The following is an 8,501-nucleotide window of genomic DNA, read 5'->3' as shown; positions in this document are numbered from 1 at the left end:
GGATCATATCACTAAGCATTTTGAGCAAGAACCTCATTAAGCAACACCTCATCCCTCCTTGATAGAATTGGCTTTTCCTATAGACTCAATGTGATCTTGGATCACTAAAATAGAAAATGTAGAGTCTTGAGCTTTGAGCTTGAGCCAATCCTTTGTCCTTAGCGTTTTGAGGGGTCCACTTTTCTCATCCACGCCATGCCAATCATTGAGCTTTCCTGAGATATTAATCTTGAAATAGCATTAGCTCAATGAGCTATATATTGTTAGGAATTACCAAAACCACCTAGGGATAGTTGCACTTTCACAGTTTGACAAAACAACCCAGATAAGTTTGTGTGTGTCAATACATTTCTGAAAGGAAAAACAATTGCACAGGTATGAAAAGTACCAGAAGTTTTCTTAGTTGTTGTTTGGGCCATTATGGCTATCATGGAAGCAACCTGCTTACACTTCTTGCATGTTCTAGGCACTTTCTTTTTCAGTCTAGCAACATTTTTCTTCCCCTCTCCATCCATATTTTGCTTCCCTTCTCCATTCTTGTTTTGCTGCCCACCCTTGTCTAAGTGCCCCTTAATTCTTTTGCATCTCCCTTTTGTATGTACTTCGGTTGGTGGATGAATTTCAACTTGATTAGGCATAGTACAACCAATATATGTCTCAAACTCATCTTGCCTACTAGGATTATTGGCAACAACCCTTTCAGACACATTTCTTTTCATGTCAATGAGGATGTTTCTTAAATCTTCCAATTCTTTAGGAGATTTTTTTTAGCCAACCGAATTGTGTCATCCACTACTTGGTGTATCTCAGAAACCATTTTCCGCTTTGCCAGATCTAAGGAACTACTTTCATTCTCTTCAAGCAAGTTGCCATAGCTATCATATAGTACCCTCATGTCAACGGTTTTCTTCCACCTATCTAGAGTAAAATGGCTAGGTAGCTCATTCATCTTTGCACCTCTCAAAACAACAATGATATGTCTGCATGGAATTCCACGAGTCTGAAATAACATGCAAGAATAATGAGCACTCAAGGATGTTTTGTTGAATTGAACTTCTCGAGACTTCGAAGAGCGGTCACTACCTATAACCTTGGTTCTCACATCACCTTCCTGTGATATGCTTTCAATCAAGCAATGATCTCTATCTGCATGCACCTCCTTCTGGAAATATTTGAAAACCTTATGGGTGAAGACCAGACTAGCATGCTTCTCAATCTCCCAAGATGTAATCAATGCAGGCATAGAATTGAGGCACTCATGGTCAGCCTTGAGTTCATTTTGACATTGTTCTTTTAGGGCTGTACCAATCCTAATCCAAAACTCCACCAAAGCATGTTTGTAGCCAATAAAGTGATTGAAAAACGAGTTAGCACTCTCTGAACTTGAAGTGATTCTTAGAATCTCACCCAAAAACACACCTCTGAAGTAGGCTATTGTCCATGATTCACGAAGTTCGTATCTCCTGGAAAACCATGTGTTTTCCTCAAGACAAAATTCAGAAATCAATGAAGACCATTTTGCCTCAAATTCAGCTGAGTTTTCAGAGCCCCATACACATGAGTTAATTGTACTATAGAAATCTTCATCCTATCTCAATGGAGGGCCAACCTTTTCTGGAAGCTTTACCATTATGTTCCACATGCATAACCTATGGATAGTGTTTGGCATTATCTGTTCAATTGCAACCTTCATGCTTTGGTCCTCATCAGTTACTAGAAGCCTTGGTGTTGCCCCATCCATTGCTTTCAAGAACGTTTGAAATACCCATTCATATGACTCTATCTTCCCATCTGCAATCAAGGCGGCACCATAAAAAATGATCCCATGCGGTGGTCTATTCTTGTGAATGGGCAAAAAATCATGTTGTACTGGTTGGTGCTATATGTAGAGTAGAAGGACACCATTTCTCCAAACAAAGCATAATTCTTTCTACAAAAAGCATCAGCACAAAATACATGTGTCAGACAGTTTTTATCATCAAGAACATACTCGAAGAAGAACCCTGGGTTGATTTTATTCTTCTTCCTGATGTTGTCAATGAACATTTGAGCATCTGAATCCTTGAAAGTAATTCTCATGTCACGATGATAGTTTTGCAGGTCTCTTTTTGTGCACCCCACGAACTCAAATCCACCCTCACCAACACACGAAGCAACCGAAACGCCCCTAATGTACCAATGCTAGCTGTGTGACATGTGAATAGTGTGTCCTTCGCCTTCTCACTGACTTTTCTGTTAGACTTTATTAAATTTTGCTTCCTAGGTGTGACAAAATCATGGGTGTGTTCTTCATGAAAATGTGATACTGAGTATTTGCCATCCTTCATATGCTTCATAGTTATCATGGCCTCACAACCACATCTAGTGATCTTTCTTGCATGTGTTCTTTTCTTCTCTCCATTCTAATTCGTCATGGGTTCATCCGCCTTCTCTGTTCATAATCCTGATTTTGAACAAAGGAAATGCCTCCAAACTATCACATTATCTACAGTCTTCTTGTGTCCAATTCGAACTGAAAATCCAACATTGTGTGAACAAGCCTTCTAAAACCCCTCGACAACTTCCATACCGCTACCTCTTGAGCACTTGCGTTGGTTTTCCCTTGAAGAGGAAAGGGTGGTGCAGCAAAGTAGCATAAGTATTTCCCTCGGTTTTTGAGAACCAAGGTATCAATCCAGTAGGAGGCTACGCGCAAGTCCCTCGCACCTACACAAAGCAAATAAATCCTCGCAACCAACGCGATAAGGGGTTGTCAATTCCTACATGGTCACTTACGAGAGTGAGATCTGATAGATATGATAAGATAATATTTTTGGTATTTTTATGTTAAAGATGCAAAGCAAAATAAAAGGCAATGAAAATAACTAAGTATTGGAAGATTAATATGATGAAGATATACCCGGGGGCCATAGGTTTCACTAGTGGCTTCTCTCAAGAACATAAGTATTTTACGATGGGTGAACAAATTACTGTTGAGCAATTGACAGAATTGAGCATAGTTATGAGAATATCTAGGTATGATCATGTATATAGGCATCACGTCCGAGACAAGTAGACCGACTCCTGCCTGCATATACTACTATTACTCCACACATCGACCGCTATCCAGCATGCATCTAGAGTATTAAGTTCAAGAGAACAGACTAACGCTTTAAGCAAGATGACATGATGTAGAGGGATAAATTCATGCAATATGATAAAAACCCCATCTTGTTATCCTCGATGGCAACAATACAATACGTGCCTTGCTACCCCTACTGTCACTGGGAAAGGACACCGCAAGATTGAACCCAAAGCTAAGCACTTCTCCCATTGCAAAAAGATCAGTCTAGTAGGCCAAACCAAACTGATAATTCGAAGAGACTTGCAAAGATAACCAATCATACATAAAAGAATTCAGAGAAGATTCAAATATTGTTCATATATAGATAAACATGATCATAAACCCATAATTCATCAGTCTCAACAAACACACCGAAAAAGAAGATTACATCGAATAGATCTCCACAAGAGAGGGGGGGACTTTGTATTGAGATCCAAAAAGAGAGAAGAAGCCATCTAGCTAATAACTATGGACCCGAAGGTCTGAAGTAAACTACTCACACTTCAGCGGAGAGGCTATGGTGTTGATGTAGAAGCCCTCCGTGATCGATGCCCCTCCGGCGGAGCTCCGGAACAGGCCCCAAGATGGGATCTCATGGATACAGAAAGTTACGGTGGTGGAATTAGGGTTTTGGCTCCATATTTGATCGTTTGGGGGTATGTAGGTATATATAGGAGGAAGAAGTATGTCGGTGGAGCAACAGGGTGCCCACGAGGCTGGAGGGCGCGCCTGGGGGGTAGGCGCGCCCCCTACCTTGTTCCCTCCCTGTTTTTTGCTTGACGTAGGGTCTAAGTCTCCTGGATCATGTTCGGTGAGAAAATCACGTTCCCGAAGGTTTCGTTCCGTTTGGACTCCGTTTGATATTCCTTTTCTTTGAAACCCTAAAATAGGCAAAAAAAACAGCAATTCTGGGCTGGGCCTCCGGTTAATAGGTTAGTCCCAAAAATAATATAAAAGTGGATAATAAAGCCCAATAATGTCCAAAACAGAAGATAATATTGCATGGAGCAATCAAAAATTATAGATACGTTAGAGACGTATCAAGCATCCCCAAGCTTAATTCCTGCTCGTCCTCGAGTAGGTAAATGATAAAAACAGAATTTTTGATGTGGAATGCTACTAGGCATAATTTCAATGTAATTCTTCTTAATTGTGGCATGAATATTCAGATCCGCAAGATTCAAGATAAAAGCTTAATATTGACATAGGAATAATAGTACTTCAAGCATACTAACTAAGCAATTATGTCTTCTCAAAATAACATGGCCAAAGGAAGTTATCCCTACAAAATCATATAGTCTGCCTATGCTCCATCTTCACCTGACAAAGTATTCAAATCATGCACAACCCCGATGACAAGCCAAGCAATTATTTCATACTTTTAATGTTCTCAAACTTTTTCAATCTTCACGCAATACATGAGCGTGAGCCATGGACATAGCACTTATAGGTCGAATAGAATGGTGGTTGTGGAGAAGACAAAAGGGAGAAGATAGTCTCACATCAACTAGGAGTATCAATGGGCTATGGAGATGCCCATCAACAGATATCAATGTGAGTGAGTAGGGATTGCCATGCAACGGATGCACTAGAGCTATAAGTATATGAAAGCTCAAAACAATGAACTAAGTGGGTGTGCATCCAAATCGCTTGCTCATGAAGACCTAGGGAATTTTGAGGAAGCCCATCATTGGAATATACAAGCCAAGTTCTATAATGAAAGATTCCCACTAGTATATGAAAGTGACAACATAGGAGACTCTATATCATGAAGATCATGGTGCTACTTTGAAGCACAAGTGTGGTAAAAGGATACTAGCATTGTCCCTTCTCTCTTTTTCTCTCTTTTTTTATTTGGGCCTTTTCTCTTTTTTTATGGCCTCTTCTCTTTTTTTATGGCCTCTTCTCTTTGTTTTCGTCCGGAGTCTCATCCCGACTTATGGGGGAATCATAGTCTCCATCATCCTTTCCTCACATGGAACAATGCTCTAAAAATGATGATCATCACACTTTTATTTACTTACAACTCAACAATTACAAGTCGATACTTAGAACAAAATATGACTCTATATGAATGCCTCCGGCGGTGTACCGGGATATGCAATGACTCATGAGTGACATGTATGAAAGAATTATGAACGGTGGCTTTGCCACAAATACAATGTCAACTACATGATCATGCAAAGCAATATGACAATGATGAAGTGTGCCATGATAAACGGAATGGGGGAAAGTTGCATGGCAGTATATCTCGGAATGGCTATGGAAATGCCATGATAGGTAGGTATGGTGGCTGTTTTGAGGAAGGTATATGGTGGGTGTATGAAACCGGCGAAAGGTGCGCGATATTAGAGAGGCTAGCAATGATGGAAGGGTGAGAGTGCGTATAATCCATGGACTCAACATTACTCATAAAGAACTCACAAACTTATTGCAAAAAATTATTAGTTAACAAAACAAAGTACTACGTGCATGCTCATAGGGGGATAGATTGGTAGGAAAAGACCATCGCTCGTCCTCGACCGCCACTCATAAGGAAGACAATCCGTAAATAAATCATGCTCCGATTTCATCACACAACGGTTCACCATACGTGCATGCTACAGGAATCACAAACTTCAACACAAGAATTTCTTAAATTCACAACTACTCAACTAGCACGACTCTAATATCACCAGCTCCATATCTCAAAACAATTATCAAGTTTCAAACTTCTCATAGTATTCAACACACTCATAAGAAAATTTTATTAATCTTGAATACCTAGCATATTAGGATTATTTAAGAAAATTACCATTCTATTTAAGACTCTCAAAATAATCTAAGTGAAGCATGAGAGATCAATAGTTTCTATAAAACAAATCCACCACCGTGCTCTAAAAGATATAAGTGAAGTACTAGAGGAAAACTATATAACTCAAAAGATATAAGTGAAGCACATAGAGTATTCTAACAATTTCTGAATCATGTGTGTCTCTATCAAAAGGTGTGTACAGCAAGGATGATTGTGGTAAACTAACAAATAAAGATTGAAATGATACAAGATGCTCCAAGCAAAACACATATCATGTGGTGAATAAAAATATAGCTCCAAGTAAAGTTACCGATAGAAGTAGACGAAAGTGAGGATGCCTTCTGGGGCATCACCAAGCTTTGGCTTTTAGGTGTCCTTGGGGGTGCCATGGGCATCCCCAAGCTTAGGCTCTTGCCACTCCTTGTTCCATAATCCAACAAATCTTTATCCAAAACTTGAAAACTTCACAACACAAAACTTAAAGTAGAAAATCTCCTGAGCTCCGTTAGCGAAAGAAAACAAAAGACCACTTTAAGGTAATGTAATGAACTCATTCTTTATTTATATTGGTGTTAAGCCTACTGTATTCCAACTTCTCTATGGTTTATAAACTATTTTACTAGCCATAGATTCATCAAAATAAGCAAACAACACACGAAAAACAGAATCTGTCAAAAACAGAACAGTCTGTAGTAATCTGTAGCTAGCGCAAGATCTGGAACCCCACAAAATCTAAAATGAATTTCTGGACGTGAGGAATCTATATATTAATCATATTCAAAAAGAATTAACTAAATATCGCTTTCCAAATAAAAATGGCAGTAGTTCTCGTGAGCGCTAAAGTTTCTGTTTTTTACAGCAAGGTTAACGAGACTTTCCCCAAGTTTTCCCAATGGTTCTACTTGGCACAAACACTAATTAAGCACAAAAAACACAACCAAATCAGAGGCTAGATAAATTATTTATTACTAAACAGGAGCAAAAGGCAAGGAATAAAAATAAAATTGGGTTGCCTCAAAACAAGCGCTATCGTTTAACGCCCCTAGCTAGGCATAAAAAGCAAGGATAGATCTAGGTATTGCCATCTTTTGTAGGCAATCCATAAGTGGCTCTCATAATAGATTCATAAGGTTATTTAATTTTCTTTCTAGGAAAGTGTTCCATGCCTTTCCTAAACGGAAAATGGAATATAATATTTCCTTCCTTCATATCAATAATTGCACCAATCGTTCTAAGGAAAGGTCTACCAAGAATAATAGGACATGAAGGATTGCAATCTATATCAAGAACGATAAAATCTATGGGCACATAATTCCTATTTGCAACAATAAGAACAACATTAATTCTTCCCATAGGTTTCTTAATAGTGGAATCCGCAAGGTGCAAGTTTAAAGAGCAATCATCAAAATCACGGAAACCTAACAAATCACACAAAGTCTTTGGATCGTGGAAACACTAGCACCCAAATCACACAAAGCATAGAATTCATGATCTTTAATTTTAATTTTAATAGTTGGTTCCCACTCATCATAAAGTTTTCTAGGGATAGAAACTTCAAACTCAAGTTTTTATTCATAAGATTGCATCAAAGAATCAATGATATGTTTAGTAAAAGCTTTATTTTGACTATAAGCATGAGGAGAATTTAGCACGGATTGCAACAAGGAAATACAATCTATCAAAGAGCATCTATCATAATTAAATTCCTTGAAATCCAAAATAGTAGATTCATTAACATCTAGAGTTTTGATCTCTTCAATCCCACTTTTATCAAATTTAGCATCAAGATCTAAAAACTCCGAATTTTTGGAACGTCGTCTAGGTAAAGGTGGATCATATTTAGTCCCATCATTATCAAGATTCATATTACAAAACAAATATTTAATAGGGGACACATCAATAACTTTTAGATCTTCATCTTTATTATCATGGAAACTAGAAGAACACTCTCTTATAAAGGAATCTTTCTTAGCACGCATCCTAGCGGTTCTTTCTTTGCAATCATCAATGGAAATTATCATTGCTTTGAGAGACTCATTGATATCATGCTTAGGTGGAATAGATCTAAGTTTCAAAGAATCAACATCAAGAGAAATTCTATCAACGTTCCTAGCCAACTCATCAATCTTAAGCAATTTCTCTTCGATCAAAGCATTGAAATTCTTTTGCGAAGTAATAAATTATTTAATATTAGATTCAAAATCAGAGGGCATCTTATTATAATTTCCATAAGAATTTTTGTAGGAATTACCATATTTATTAGAGGAATTACTAGGATACGGCCTAGGATCAAAGTTTCCTCTATACGCGTTGTTACCAAAATTATTCCTACCAACAAAATTCACATCCATAGATTCATTATTATTATCAATCAAATTATACAAAGACATATCATTAGGATCAGAAGAAACACTTTTATTAGCAAATAATTTCATAAGTTCATCCATCTTTCCACTCAAAACATTAATTTCTTCTATCGCATGCACTTTCTTGTTAGTAGATCTTTCAGTGTGCCATTGAGAATAATTAACCATAATATTATCTAGGATTTTAGTAGCTTCTACTAAAGTGATTTACATAAAAGTGCCTCCCGCGGCCGAATCT

Source organism: Triticum urartu, chromosome 5 (assembly GCF_003073215.2).
Source record: "Triticum urartu cultivar G1812 chromosome 5, Tu2.1, whole genome shotgun sequence".
Lineage (NCBI taxonomy): Eukaryota > Viridiplantae > Streptophyta > Magnoliopsida > Poales > Poaceae > Triticum > Triticum urartu.
Note: the sequence above shows the minus strand (reverse complement) of the source record.